This window comes from Pinus tabuliformis, chromosome 6 (assembly GCF_031772625.1).
Source record: "Pinus tabuliformis cultivar Carrire ecotype Pingquan chromosome 6, CPIR1, whole genome shotgun sequence".
NCBI classification, from domain to species: Eukaryota; Viridiplantae; Streptophyta; class Pinopsida; order Pinales; family Pinaceae; genus Pinus; species Pinus tabuliformis.
The window spans coordinates 1007753939-1007770682 of NC_142292.1; the positions used below are offsets into that span (position 1 = coordinate 1007753939).

The 16744-nt window shown below is 35.1% G+C and overlaps 1 pseudogene; it reads right to left on the reverse strand.

Annotated features, from left to right (window-relative positions):
• LOC149262408 (RAF-like serine/threonine-protein kinase PRAF) overlaps positions 1-13112 on the reverse strand; it is a 69032-nt pseudogene extending 55920 nt beyond the window's left edge.
• Between the last annotated feature and the right edge of the window lie 3632 nt (positions 13113-16744).

The following is a 16744-nucleotide window of genomic DNA, read 5'->3' on the forward strand; positions in this document are numbered from 1 at the left end:
CATCAGATATATGCGATATCATTTATACATTTCTTTGACTAACCATTTAGTCAAAGAAATTATCTTTACACGTTATCACCTCTGTTTAATGCGTGATTGATATTTATTATCACCTGTCAAATAGATATATTTTTAGATCGCATATCGCACAAAATACCCAGGTTTACATTAGATTAAGTTAGCTAGAGATTTGCATGATAGAATAGGCCATTTTGTTAGAAAATTATATATTACGGAGCAATGGAACACATAAAATATTGCAGAAATATAAACACAGAGAACGCATAAAACAAGAGAGACACAGATATACGTGGTTCACCCAGTTTGGGCTACGTCCACCCCGAACAGCCAGTCCTTCCTTTCTATTATCCAGCAAAATGAAGAGACACAACCTACAGCAAATCCGCTGTAATATCCTCTGTTTTCTCTCACAGTCTCACCTCTCAGTTTCTCGCTCACAGAATACACATCTATATCTCAGCCTCCAATACAATTCCCTCATACAAAGAGAGGGGTTGCCTTCTAGGGCAAAAAACCCTAAACTAAACGTAAGTTCTACCGTTAGATCATCTGCCTAATGAACGACCCAGATTGACTAGAAATTACTATACTTTTACAAGGCAATTTTACATTTGTTTTTAGCTTCGGGGGTGCTGCCCCCGAGCCCCCACCGTGGGACCGCTGGCCCCCAGACCCCCCAGCCGGGGGGTCCCCCCCGCACCCCCCCACATGGAGGGGTGTACAAACTTCTTGGGGTATACATCCAGCTGAAACGAAGACCTCTGAACAATCATGCTCCACACACAACACATTTAGTTATCACTATCCTTACTGCAATCACTTGAAAACCACCCACTCTCATTTTAAAACCCACACTGGGAAACTGGTCCCATTATCCCCAGTAGGAGCCACCACTTCAAATGGAAAAGGAGTTGTCTTAAGGTCCATACTGGGTGGTTATCCCCCATGTTGGAGCAACAGAAATCTGAGGCTTCAACAGGTAGTGAGTTAGGAATGAATTATGGCAAATGAGGAACAACTCTTAGACTATTGGGTAGATCCATAGAAAGGTATGCATGAAGTGTTTATTTTTTTAGGGCCCTCATTATTTAAGGATGTGGAAAACAAGAACAAGTACAGGTGGATACTGAAACCAGGTAAAAGGTTTTTGGAAACATTAGTGAAGTTAATTTAAAAATTTTAGATCTAACACCCCTACATTTAAAAAGGGAAATTATCAAAATGGTTCATATTATAAGTATATAAGTATCTAGTTGGGGCATAAACATGGATCAAAATTGTTGGAAGCTTCATCTAGTACTATAATTGTAAGAAGGAAGAAAACACAACAACAAATTCTAGTGGAAACAATGGTAAAGAAAACCACCCATGTGGATGAGAATCTGCTCTACACCATGTTGCAGCAACCAAGGTTAAGTAGAGAGGGAGTTCCACTTTTCCACACCAAAGTTCACTTAGATAAAAATCAAGTAAATGCTTTACTTGTTGACAATGATTCTCAAATAAAAATAATTTGATTTCTAAATTATTATTTAATGAGTTTGGTATAGAGACATATAAGCTAGGACAACCATGTTCATTAAGGTAGATATAAGATAAATTTTCGATGAGGATCACTAAAAAATGTAAGGTCGAGTTTCTCATAAATGTTGATTTTGTTAATTAAGTGGAATGTGATGTAGCACCACTTGATACATGCAAACCGATGTTTATCTTCCCCTATTTGTGGGATAGGGATGTAACCTTCTACACTAAAGAAAAATGTATCACTTGGACAAAGACAATGAATCCTACCTCATCGAGGCACATAAAGGGAGAGACAAATCTCTAATAGAAAATCTAGTGAAATCAAATAATCAAAAGTACTAATTGGGAAGAAGCTAATTTTCATGACATATAAATTTGTCGATCCAAAGAAAATGGTGGAGGAAATGTACTTCCATCCTCTCCATGGACAATATTTTGGAAGCCAAAATCCTCCCATTTGGGAGGTCAAATATAAAATTGATTAGAATTAAAATAATTGGTTTGTTAATAATCACTTGGGATTAGAATTATAGGTTTAAAGGCCAAATTGAAGTTATAGTTTGAAAATCTAATGGTCTTGGTGTTTCTGCTACAACACCCTCCAAATTTTGGCCTATGCTCAATTTCAAATCCTTCCTTATTATTGTACATTGTTGTTGCAAACTTTGAAACTAATTGTGTGTTTTCCTGAGGAGTTTTGTCCCCTTTGCAATATAGGAAAAATGTTTTCTTTTCGCATATTAGTTGTCACATCATGTATATAAGCTTGTTCCAGCGTTTCAAGAGGTCACCTTTGTGTAAATGCGTTGTTCTAACCATGTAAACATTCGTCGCACTCATTTCCAAAGTTACAAGCATTGTCGCACAAGTGTCATCACGGTCGTCGCAAAGTGTATCTTAAGTGTTGCACTTTTCGTAAAGCTATCTCACAGAGGGAAATGCATTGCCACATGTCCTGGATGATCTATGTTGTTGTGTCATTAAGTAGTCTAAGTGTGTGATCACAGTTGAAGTCTTATCACTGTTCACATCAGTCTCACCGATCTGACACTTAGTCATTTTATGAGAAGCTTCCCTACCAAGCAACCTAGCTTCACCCAACCTCCTTGAACTGCGCATTACACAGTGTCGGTCCTCTAACTATGACCTTGCTTCTTGGAACTACGCAATGCGCAGTTCTTGCCTCCCAGGACTATTGCGCTACACAGTTTCAGTGCTCAAACCCTGACCTTGGCTCTCAGAATTGCGCAATTATTTCTCCCAACCTAGCCATAACTGTGCATTGCACAGTCACTAGCCTTAAGCTCATCCCTGAGCCCCATATCTATGCAATTGTGAAATATCACAGTCTCCCTTTTCTCTTAGAACTGCACAATGTGCTCTCTTAGTGCTCATCCCCTCAGTCTGTCACATTGACCTCCAAAATTGTGCAGTTTGTCCCCTCAGCCCAGCCTGAACTGCGCACTACACAGTATCAAGGCTCGAGGCTCCCTTTGAATTCTTGAACTACATAATTGGATGGACACTGAGCCCCTTTCCAAACTTTCCATCCGGTTCTGTCCCAATCAATGGATCAATATGCACAATCTTAGACTAGGAGGTTTTCGAACTGATGTTGTATCGTCATGAGTGAATTGCAGAAATAGGTACCTTATCATGCCATGGCGAGATGATGAAGAAGGAGATGAAGGAGCACAACATGCTGAAAGACATTCTTGTAGTTGAGTATGCAAGCTAATCAATCAAGAGAAATCAAAGGGACACCAGTTTGCGATCACCATTTAAGACTTGAGATCATTGAAGATCCCTTATCACGAAACCATGCGAAGGTGAAAAGAAAAGTATTCACAAGAAGACTGGCAACACATAATAGCAGTAGTTGCTTGACATTGCCATGTCATCAAGAAGCCTATGTCAGTAGTGTCATGTCATGTCATGTCATGATTTATCACATGCCACACCATTGTGTTTAATGATGTAAATTATGTTTCGAAAATGTATTGTAAAGTGGACATCCAAAGGATGTATGGAATATGACGAGTCATGTAAAGTTGAAAAGTCATAGGAAGTCAAACAATAATGGGGGTAGACGAAGATTCATAAGGAAGTTGAAGCATCACTTCCTCATTGTTATATATACACCCTCATTGTAAGAGCAAAATACTTTTTCACCTTGGCTCCTCCCGCAAGGCATTAGAGAGATAAGCTAGTTCTTGTGAGGAGCAAGGAGTGACTCCAACTCTCCACTATTGGAGCTAGTGATGTTCATTGTATACATGTGTCTTGGAACTTTTACTTAATATAAGAAGCCATATGGGCCAGCACGTTCTTCATGCATAGACTATGGATATTTGTAAGACTATTATGTGAATGTTTGTAATTCATGTTTGCTTTCATCTATGCTAAAGTAGTTGAACTATTTTTTTATTTGTATTTTTGTACTTATCATATTGAGAATGTGATGTAATTGTTATTATCATTGTCGCATCCTCGTGGACTATTCTGTTGGATATTAGACAAATATTCCTTTTTACATTAGTTGCCATGACCGTCGCATCTATGTGGACTATTTCACTTGATGTTGTACAAATCCTTCTTGTTCTTGTGTGTCTCTACTAGGGTGGTATTACTACCTCTCTCTTAGAGGATCACTTTTCCTCCCCGTCGTAGTGAAATAACTTTCACACACATATGATCGAACACTCACTAGGCACACCCCCTTGCTTTTCAAAGGCACATTTGCACTCCTCTCTCTTGCTAACAGTTAGAGCCAAGGCATATATTTAAGATAACCAGAAACCAAGCCATATTTCGGATGGGGCTCCTATCCCAAATGGTGTGAGGTCTAATTGGGACCACATATCGGGGAGACCCCTTGAATTTTGGTGGGTCCAACACTATCAATAGGTCTTTAAACCTACAATTCTAAAATGTGGTTACAATTTGCAAGTATAATGGCCCAATTAATGGCTAAATCTTGGTTATTTCATCATAGAATCTTATCCATTAATATCAATTGGGTCTATCCCAGGTGGTTGAGAGGAAGAATCATTATCCTCCCCACCCAAAATCAAATCCCCACTTATGAAAAGTTTTCTCTTCATGATCCCATTATTGATTGAGGCTATTCATGACCCATGAGGAATATATCATCATTTCTTATGGGTTACAGGGTGGGGTGCTTGGTTACATGTAAAAAAAAGGATCTTCGTCATTAGCCATCTTTCCAAATCCATGTTCAACTTGTTTTTAAAGTATTTTTTAAGGTGAAATAACTATCATAGAAAGGGTTGGTTAAAAGAGTGTTACCTCCATCCTCCACCACAATGGAAAATGACCAAAGGCAAAGCAAGGTGGAGCAAGATGGATGGGACATGGATGATACAAACAGGAGATATAAACTTGTATCCTCCACCTAACTAAAATTCTTTACTCAAGCTAAAGGGAGCTCATGAGGCCTCACAACTAGAAACCAACTATCCACGATAAGTGGAGAGGGAACCAAAAGAATAAGGGAGGATGGAATTGAAGCCTTTGTAACCAACAAATGATTACCACTTGGAAAACATGAAAAGGATGAAAGATCATTCCATGCATTATTATATATTTATCATCCACAAAGAGGCCTCTCTAGACTTTTGGGATCAATGACATTCCTAATGGCATTGAATCCTTTTCAACCAACAAATGATTACCATTTGAAAAACATGAAAAGGTTGAAAAGATCATTCCATGGGTGATTAGATAATTATCATCCACAAAGAGGCCTCTTTAGACTCTTGGGATCAATGACATTCCTAATGTTGGGAAACAACTCAACAAGATCCACTTGGTAGACAATGTGACTCCTGTAAAAGGGTCTAGGTATCTTGTCCTTCCACAAGAAAAATTAAGAGTAGGGAGGATAATAAAGGGACAAAATAAGGATATTAATAATGGGGGTTCTGAAGTTGGAAATTTTGATCACATTTCTGCTTCTATTAAAGCTAACTAAATGGAAAGCCTTATGGGCCATAGAAAGTCAAAGGAAAGAGATAGGATTTTGAGCTAGGAGCTACACGAAAGAAAAGGAACAAACTATTTGTTGGGGGGTCATGTCCAGAGAATGTGAAATACATCTTATAGTTCATGAAACATTACATATTTGTAGAAAAGGAGAAACATTACAAATATTCCATGAAGTGTATTTATCTTGATTAATAAAATCTTGAGAAATAATATAGAGCCAAACAATCCATTTGTCTCTGACAAATGAATTATATAGTCACTATTGTTTTATAGTAAAATAAATACAACATAATAAATTATTTGATGCATAACTAACAAAGGCACATGATGGTGAATCAATGGTGAATCGACTCAAGCATAGGAGAGCAATTATGAATCACTTCCCTTCTTTCCTTTAAAGAAAATCCCAATGACTATTTCTTTGGCCAAGTGATGTAAAGAAATATAACACACTATCATGGAAACTCTACTTCGATGCATCCAAGTCTAAAATTGATTAAGGAGTGGAAATCATGCTCATAGATCAAATTGGTACTCATTTTCCTACTTTCTTTAGGTTAGAATTTCCTTATACTAACGATATTGTTGAATACAAAAAAATAAATGTAGGGATATAGAGGACCACGAGTTCCAAAGTTAAGCATTTTCAAATCTTTAACAATAATAAGATAATTGTTAAATAGGTGATGAGAAAGTGTCCATGCAATTTTCTACACTTTACGAAATATAAGCATGTAATATGGGACTTCATCAAATCTTTCAATTAATTTTTAATATTAGAAAGAATGACACAATGGTTATGCTTTAGCTATGGTTGTTAGTACTTTATTTTCATTAGGAAGTTCTCCTTTCAATAGGTCGTCTATTAAACTTGTTTTTAGGCCTTTTGTGCTTAACAATATCATCAATCGGTAAGTCTTTGATGATAATAAAGATATTATTCTTTCCTTTATAATGCTAATTCACATAATTTTTAATCTTAATGAGGACAAGCACAACAAGATATGGGTGGAATTTGAAAATAGTATGACCACTACTAGAAAACTAACAAAGTCCGCAAGGGAGGAACTTCCTTCAAAAGATGGTTCAAGTTGAAAGGAATAATTAAACAACATAAGCTCATTGATTTAATACGTAAATTAATTTAATACGTAAATTATTTATTTTTTATTTGATAGAAAATATTAAAACTAAATATAACTTAAGATTTATTAATCTAAATTTATCTTGCATTAATAAACACAAACAATCATTTTTAAAACTATTTATATAATATTGATATGTTTTTGCTTAGACATATGATTATGTAAAATGAATGACTCTAAAAACATTCAACATAATAAACTTTAGCACTAAAGAAATAAACACCAATATATCTAATTTTAAAATACATTATACAAAAATTTAAGAAAATTGTTTGAAAACAAAATCATATTCCTAATTAAACACTCAATATAAGTAATTAACTTAATTTCCTTTGGAAAAATACCAAATTAAATTTTATATTAATTTTATTATTTAAATAAATATTAAAATATATATCTATATATATATTAATTTTTGTTATTATTATTTTTTAAATATTAGTTTTTATTGTCTAAATAAATAATGGGCTAAATCATATAAATATTTACTGGACTTAAGATATTATTCTTTTAGCCTTGGCTATTCTAGTGAGTGCTTATAATGAAAAAGGAATATATAAAAAAACAACAATCACCACAAAATAGGTAACTTTATATATATGTTAATGTATTTTGTATGGGGTGAAATAGATATGCTTTCTCGAAATTGATAAATGACACAGGAGCCAATTGAACAACAATTGAACATAAACTGAACAACAATTGAACAACAACTGAAAAACAATTGAACAACAAGTGAACAAAAAATGAACATCAATTGAACAACAATTGTCCCGCGTTGACTTTCCCTTTTGAACAACACTTCACTCTACACTGTTGATTTCCTCTCCCCAGATCTAACGGTCGGCAGTGACATTGCAAATCACAATTTTGCTCGGCCAAGGTTCATTCACTTATGAACGATGTGATGCGATATAATCCAACGGTCAGCGTCAACGGTGATCCAACAGTTGACGCGAGATCGCACAGGGAACTTGTGCGACACTTACCCACCTCATAGAGCCGATATGATTTATAAACCTTGATCTAATAAAGTTCCGGTCTAGGTTTAGACTTAAACTCCGATCACTTTAAACCCCGATATCCCTTGGATAACATAGTTCATTTGGATCCTATGGCTAGCATCTCTTCAACTAACACACAAGTTAAACACAGGCCTAACCCCGCCGTTGACTATGACGTCAGCAGTTGAAAGTTAGATCGATGGTTAGGATGGACTATGAGCCTACAATCACGATGAAACCTTTCTATGCTCTTCTACCCCCGTTATTAATATTAATGACCGCGATTAACCATAAACACTGAGATTATAATGAAAATATGAAAAACAAAGAAAATACCCAGATGCGCTTCAGAACGCAGATTCACGGAAGTAAATGAGAATCTTCACCAGAACTGACACACAATCACACATTGAATCAATTTATTCAATAAAATAATAATTACAGAGTCTCGGCCCTCTTGGCTCAATTACAGCAAATTAACAGACCTCTGTTTCAATCTCAAAACCTCTCTCACTCAACTCTCACTTCTCGCTCAATCCTCAATCATCTCAGCTAATCTTGTTCATTACATTTTCTTCTTTTTTTATGAATAAAATCCTATTCTAACTGTCGAACAACTCAATCTCTATTTTTAATTAATCTAACAGTCAAATCGCTATTTTCAAGCTCCATTACACACATACGCTAACAACTTTATCCCTTAGCCTAAAATAAGACAATTTCCTAACTATTACAATAATGAATTACAGATCATTTTCGAGAGATCCAAACCTCTCGACCAAAACTGACTTTTGACCAATTAGGTCAGTGAAATTCAACTCCTTTAGCCACAACATGTGAACAAACCTTCACATTGCTGGCTAAGTCCAGATGTTCTTGCATCAGACTCTTGGGGAAGAAAAGAATCATCCCTCAGAATTTCAGGGTTTACTCCATAGTTTTGCAACTCTGTTGTTGTCAACCAACTAGCATCCTCCACTAGCTGTCCTTTCCATTTGACTAGATATTGATAATAAACCCGTCCTCTAGTTCTTTTGGATACTCTTTTCTCCAAAATAGATTCCACCTCTTTCTTAACTTTATTTGGCATTTGTTCTTCCCAGTTCAAAGTTTGAACTTCATCTTCTGTAGTTTCCTCCTGTAGCTCTGTCTCTGTCTCTTTGTATGGATAAAAATTTTCAACATTGAAGATAGGTGATATTCCAATCCCTTCTAGAAATTCAATTTCATAAGCATTAGTTGAAAACTTTCTTACAATTCTACATGGTCCTATCTTTTTCATTTTTAGTTTATTGTAAGTCTTAGCAGGAAATCTTTCTTTTCTCAAATACACCATCACTAAATCTCCCACTTGGAATTCTTTCTCTCTTCTTTTCATATCTGCTCTCTATTTGTATTTGCCACTGCTTTCCTGCAATCTGCCTTTGACATCTTCTTGTAGTCTCTGCATCTGCTCTGCAAACTCTTCAACTTTTGTGATTCTTGTCTCTTGTTTACCCAAATTTATGAGCTCATACACACCTCTTGGATTCATCCCAAAAACAATCTGAAATGGACTCATTCCAGTACTTCAGTTTGGAGTGTCATTATAAGCAAACTCAGCCTAAGCTAGTGCTAAATCCCACTGCTTAGGATTTTGATACACTAAACTTCTCAATATGTTCCCCAAGCTTTTGTTTACTACTTCGGTCTGTCCATATGTTTGAGGATGGTATGCTGAACTGAAACTGAGGTTAGCTCCTAGTTTCTTCCAAAGAGTTCTCCAAAAATGTCCTACAAACTTTGTATCTCTATCAGACACAATACTTATAGGCAATCCATGTAATCTTACAATTTATGAAAAAAATAGATTAGCAATATGTGTTGCATCACTAGTATTTTTACATGCAATGAAATGTGCCATCTTAGAAAATCTATCTACCAGAACATAAATAGAATCATCCCCCCTTCGAGTTTTAGGTAACCCCAAAACAAAATCCATGGTAACTGCATCCTATGGTCGGTCTGGTATTGGAAATGGCTGGTACAATCCTGTATTCTGGCTTCTCCCTTTAGTGTGTTGACATATCCTGCACTTCTCAACAAATATCTTAACATCAGTATGCATCTTTGGCCAATAATAAAAAGCATTTACCTGAGCAAAGGTTTTGTCTTGTCCAAAGTGACCAGATAATCCTCCACTATGTTTCTCCTTTATTATGTTTTCCCTCATAAAACATTTGGGAATGCACAACTTGTTACCTTTAAACAATAAACCTCCTTAGATAAGATAATCTCACCACTGAATTCTATTATGAGTTATTGGATTTTGAACTGCTATGTAAATATCTTTGAAATCTTCATCATCTTTATACATTTCAACCATTTCTTCAAATCCTACAACACCAACTTTTAATTCTTACACAATGAAATTTTCTCTACTTAAAGCATCAACGACTTTATTGAACTTACCACTTTTGTGCTTTATCACAAAAGTAAAGCTCTGCAAAAACTCTACCCACTTGGCATGTTTCTGTTTCAATTTCGGCTGGTTGTTTATAAACTGTAATGCATGATTGTCAGAATACAAACTCCTTTGGCAGCAAATAATGTCTCCATTTTTTTAAGGCTTGTACAATAGCATAAAATTCTTTATCGTAAGAAGAATACTTCTTCGCTTCATTTAATCCCACTAAAGTATGCTATTGGTCTCTGTTCCTGACTCAAAACTGCTCCAATTGCAACTCCACTAGCATCAGTTTCAACTTGGAATACTTTTCCAAAATCAGGTAAAGCTAAAATTGGTTTCTCTGTGATTTTCCTCTTCAACAACTTAAAATTCCTGTTTGCTGCTTCTATCCACTTGAACGGCTGATTAGTCTCCTTGATTGTTTCAAGAATTGGTGCAAAAATATGACTAAAACCTCTGATAAATTTCCTGTAGAAACTTGCAAGCCCATGAAAACTTCTTACCTCAAATATATTCCTTGGAATAGGCTAGTTCCAAATTGCTTGGAATTTCTCTGGATCCATTTTCAACCCTTCTTTAGAAACTACAAATCCCAAGTAAATTATTTCTTTCATGAAACTACAATTCTTCAGATTTATCAGTAGTTTCTCTTCCTGTAGAGTTCTTAAAACCAATTTAAGATGCTCCAGATGTTCTTCTTTACTTCTACTAAAAAATAGTATATCTTCAAGATAAACAATAACAAACTTTCCTGCATATTCCTTCAAGACTTCATTCATCAATCTCATGAACGTGCTGGGTGCATTAGTGAGTCCAAAAGGCATCACTAACCACTCATACAACCCACTGTTTGTTTTAAATGCAGTCTTCCATTCATCTCTTTCTCTAATTCTTATTTGATGATATCCACTCTTCAGATCTATTTTAGTAAAATACTTTGACCCACTCAAACAATCCATCAAATCATCCATGCGCGACAAAGGAAATCTATACCTAATAGTGATCTTGTTTATGGCTTTGGAATCTGTACACATACGTCATTCACCCCCTTTCTTTGGACTGAGTACTGTTGGTACAACACACAGACTAAGACTCTCTTTGATTAGTCCCTTATCCATCAGTTCTTGCACTTGTCTTCCAACTTCTGCATTCTCTTGAGGAGTTAATCTGTATGTTGCTTTGTTTGGAAAACTTGTTCCTGCTATTAGATCAATATGATGATTAATACTCCTGATTGGTGGCAATGCATTTGGCAACTCATCCACAATAATATCAACAAAATCATTTAACAACGTTTTGATTTCTTCAGGTAAATCATCTAATTTTGTGGAAGTTAAAATTACCTTAGGTCTCCCTACGATAACAAAATGCATTTCTTTACCTTTTCCTACCTCCTGCAACTGCTCCTTTCCACTCATCAACATAACACTGTTTCCAGGTCCTCCTTTGTCAACATCATCCTTCAATGGCAGCAATGTATGTTTATTTCCATTCTTCTCCAGAGTATAAGTATTTTTCCTCCCATCATGAATAGCTTTCCGATCAAACTACCATGGTCTTCCCAGAAATACATGGCATACATCCATTGGCATTACATCACACAATATCACATCCTTATACGTACCAATTTGTATCTCTACCTTGCATTGTTCTGTCACAATAATATGATGTCCTTTCTGCAACCACGACACTTTGTAAGGAGTAGGGTGTATTGTCTTCACTAATCCCAGCTTGTCCACCATCTCTGTAGAAACAAGGTTATCAGTACTTCCACTGTCAATTATCACTTTACAACATTTACCTTTGGATTTTCATGTAGTTCTGAATATACTCTTCCTCTGCGCTGGTTCTTTAGTCTCTTTCTCTGCCTTAAGCAATGCCCTTTTCAACAACAGGGATTCTCCTACTTCAGGGGATTCTTCCTTTTCTATAAGTCGAGGTGTTTCTGGCTTTGCTTCAGCCACATTTGCATTCCTCTGACTTGCTGTTTTATTATGAGGACAGTCCCACAATACATGTCCCCATTCTCCACATGTGTAACATTGAATATCTCTTCTTCAACCTCTTCCTCTGGGTGCAAATCTTCCTATATTAAAATCTCCCCTCTGTGGTGGTCTGCTACTTGAACTTCCTGCTTCATGCTGATGTTGCGGAACCCTTTGGTCTAGTAGTTCCTCTACCTCTTACTGAACTTTTCCCTCTATTACTCTGATTTTGTTTTCTCGACATCTTCTCTTCTGCCGTCAAACCTGCTTGATAAGCATCTTCAATGGTCTTCAAACTCAGCAAGTTGATCTCTTCTTGTATGTTGTATCTTAAGCCATTAATATATATGGCTACCTTCTCCATATCATCCTCTGCATGTCTTGCTCTAATCCTCAATCTATAAAACTCTTCTGTGTATTATTTAACAAACATTACTTTTTGCCTTAAATTCTGTAACTATTTGAAAATATTTAACTGATATTCTTTTGGCATAAATTTAGCTTTCATTTTACTCACCATTTTGTCCCATTGCTTGATCTTGGACTTCCTTTTTCTCATTCTGGATGTTTGTAGTTCATCCCACCAAATAGCTGCATGACCCTTCAATCTGGTAATTACAAATTTCACCTTCTTTCTATCATCAACCTCTTCATAGTCAAAATATTTGTCCAGTGAATTGATCCAATCCATTAGCTCTTCTGCATTGAGACTCCCTTCATACACATGAATTTCCGCCTTTGGTTTTCCACCTACTTTAGCCAACATCTTGATAACTTTAGTAGTTTTGTTTTCCTCCTCTTCTTCTTCCTCAAAAGATTCTTCTGCAACACTCTCAACTCCTTCATCAAGTGCTCTCCTCTGTGCAGTCTCCATTGTGTCCATCCTTGTACGAAAATTCCAGATCTCCTCAAGTAGAACTGCATTTTCTTCAGGTCTTCCTTGACCTATGCCAACTCCTCTCATTGGTGGCATGTTTACTGCAATCAAACTCGATCTCTGTGCTCTGATACCAAAAATGATGCAGGAGCCAATTGAACAACAATTGAACAACAACTTAACAGAAATTGAATAGCAACTGAACAACAATTGAACAACAACTGAATAGCAATTGAACAACAACTGAACAGTAATTGAAAAACAACTGAACAACAACTGAATAGCAATTGAACAACAATTGAACAACAACTGTCCTGTGTTGACTTCCTGCGTTGATTTTCCCTTTTGAACAACACTTCACTCTACGCCGTTGATTTCCTCTCCCCAGATCTAACGGTTGGCAATGACATTGCAAATCGAAATTTCGCTTGGCCAAGGTTCATTCACTTATGAATGATGCGATGCGATATAATCGAACGGTCAGCGTTAGCGGTGATCCAACAGTTGACGCGAGATCGCACAAGGAACTTATGCGACACTTACCTGCCTCACAGAGCCGATATGATTTATAAACCTTGATCTAATAAAGTTCGGGTCCAGGTTTAGACTTAAACTCCGATCACTTTAAACCCCGATATCCCTTGGATAACAGAGTTCATTCGGATCCTACGGCTAGCGGCTCTTCAACTAACGCATAGGTTAAACACAGGCCTAACCCCGCCGTTGACTATGACGTCAGCAGTTGAAAGTTAGATCAATGGTTAGGATGGAGTATGGGCCTTCAATCACGATCAAACCTTTCTGTGCTCTTCTACCCCCGTTATTAATATTAATGACCGCGATTAACCATAAACACTGAGATTATAATGAAAATACGAAAAACAGAGAAAATACCCGGATGCACTTCAGAACGCAGATTCACGGAAGTAAATGAGAGTCTTCACCAGAATTGACACACAATCACACACTGAATCAATTTCTTCAATAAAATAATAATTACAGAGTCTCGGCCCTCTTGGCTCGATTACAACAAATTAACAGACCTCTGTTTCAATCTCAAAACCTCTCTCTCACTCAACTCTCACTTCTCGCTCAATCCTCAATCATCTCAGCTAATCTTTGTTCATTACATTTTCTTCTTTTTTTATGAATCAAATCCTATTCTAACTGTCGAACAACTCGATCTCTATTTTTAATTAATCTAACAGTCAAATCGCTATTTTCAAGCTCCATTACACACCTATGCTAACAACTTTATCCCTTAGTCTAAAATAAGACAATTTCCTAACTATTACAATAATGAATTACAGATCATTTTCGAGAGATCCAACCCTCTCGACCAAAACTGACTTTTGACCACTCAGGTCAGTGAAATTCAACTCCTTTAGCCACAACATGTGAACAAACCTTCACATTGCTAGCTAAGTCCAAATGCTCCTGTATCAATAAACAATTGTATAATCATATGCACGGATATAGAATATGGACATTCTTTGTAAGGGTTCATAAACCATTGTGTAATCATCTACATAGATGACAATACTGTTTACTCTAAACTCGCTTCACATAAATATTTAGTACATGTAAAAAGTATGGTATATGTCTTAGTAAATTAAATTAATTTCATGATCATTAAAACTAAAGTTGAAACATATTACCTAGACACTCATTTAGTTTATACGATTTAATTTACTTGGAGCTTAAAATATTTATTTAATTTTAAATAGGATTAGAAATAATAATAATAGTTTATTTTAAAACGAAAATAAATATTTTTTAGAAAATCCGTTTTATAAAATTAAAAAGTAAAAAGAAAATAGTAAAAAATTAAATATTCTAAGTATTAAAAAAATTATAAATTCTAACCCAAAAAAAAAAACCATTATAGTGAGGTTTTATTTTTGAAATCTTAAACAATAGCCAACACTTTTACAATACACTTTTCCTTCTACATATTCTCTCATATCAATATTAAACCCAAAATAAGGAGTAGACAAACTCTTAATTGAGTTTATTAATTCTATATCTAATTATATTTAGATCTATTCCTATTGAAAAATAAGTGTATGCTTTAGTAAAAGCAGCGAAAAAGTTTTAATTTTACTTTTTTAAATTTATGTTAATGTGAAAAGGTTGCTTACGTAAATAATTCAGGTTATGGTTAAAATTGTGTAATGGCTAGGGAAAAAAAAATGGAAATAAAAATAAGAAAGAAATTAATTAATAACCAGTGATAATAAAAACACATAACAACAAAATATTATAATTATTTTAAAAATTTTAAATTAGGAAAATCAATTTTTAATAATACTTGTATAAGTTTTGGTCAAAAGGCATCTTATAATGTAGTCTAAACCATTAAATAAACTATATTATATTAATTAATAGATCATTAGTCTTTTTCGAAAGACATCTTATAATGGAGTTGTTGAGCTATTAAATAGGCTTTATTACATCAAATACCTGGGGCAAAACCATGGATTACCAAAACCTTTTGCAAATCACCAATAATAAACCTATTAATCACCATATTAAAATAACTTTAAGACCAAGTCAAGTTTAACCTAGTCTTCCCCCATTAAACTTGACTTGGGTTTTCCATAACCAAATATGGCCAAACCTACTTTTCTCCAAGCCTACCCCCCTCAAAGTATATAACCAGGGTATCCAAGAATCTAGCATGTCCCTCCCTATCACCTAGGTCTACCTCTAGACTTTACTAGCAATGTACGAGCAGTAGACATGCCTTACGAGGTCTTATAATCATATGCCCATTTACATGTAATTAAAAAATTTAATTCCATTATAAATTTTAATTATTTATTCGTTGTTTCTATCATAGCACTTATGTTTCCATCCTCTTGCATGGTCATTGCTTTGATTTTAATATCTAATTATGGATTTCATGTATATTCTCTTGTACTTGGGATCATACTATTTCATGTGCATGTAAATTCTCATTCCAATGCCTTATGGGATTTCTTTGATTGAAACCCTAACTTTATACTCTGATAGTCAGGTCATGGGGGCACTCCATCTTTCTTCATCATCTTCTGCAACATTGTCATTGTTTTGATCTTAATCTCCAATTCTATATTTCATGTATGTTACCTATGTACTTGGGCTCATACTATTTCATTTGCATGGTAAATTACCATCCGAGTGCCTTCTGGGATTTCTTTTGTTGAAACCCTAACTCTATACTCTAACAATGAAGTCATGGGGGAATTCCATCTTTCTTCATCATCTTCTGCAACACTAGCATTAGACCACTTCGACTCATTGGAGAGTTCAATTTAACCTTGATATGATACCATTTGTTAGGATAAAAAACAAGAGAAAAAGAATTGATAACTATCTATAGCAAAACACATAGCAAAAAAACATCATGATTATCATATAAACCCTAAACCAAGAAAACCAACTCTTAATAGATCTATTAATCTTGACAAAAATGAATCTTATAATGGACGCATCAATATGTTATATTATATAAAATACTATTGGAAAAACCATGGGTTAAACCTTGAGCCTGTAAACCGCTAATAATAAACACATTAACTATTATATCAAAATCACTTTAGTGACTAAGTAAAATTTAAATTAACAATTTTGAGGGTTTAAATCTTAACCTAAAACTAATAAATTTGATAATAGGTCAAAACTTATATAAATTACTTGTTAAAGACCATGAGGGACAGTTCAATGGGTGGTCATCGTATTATAAA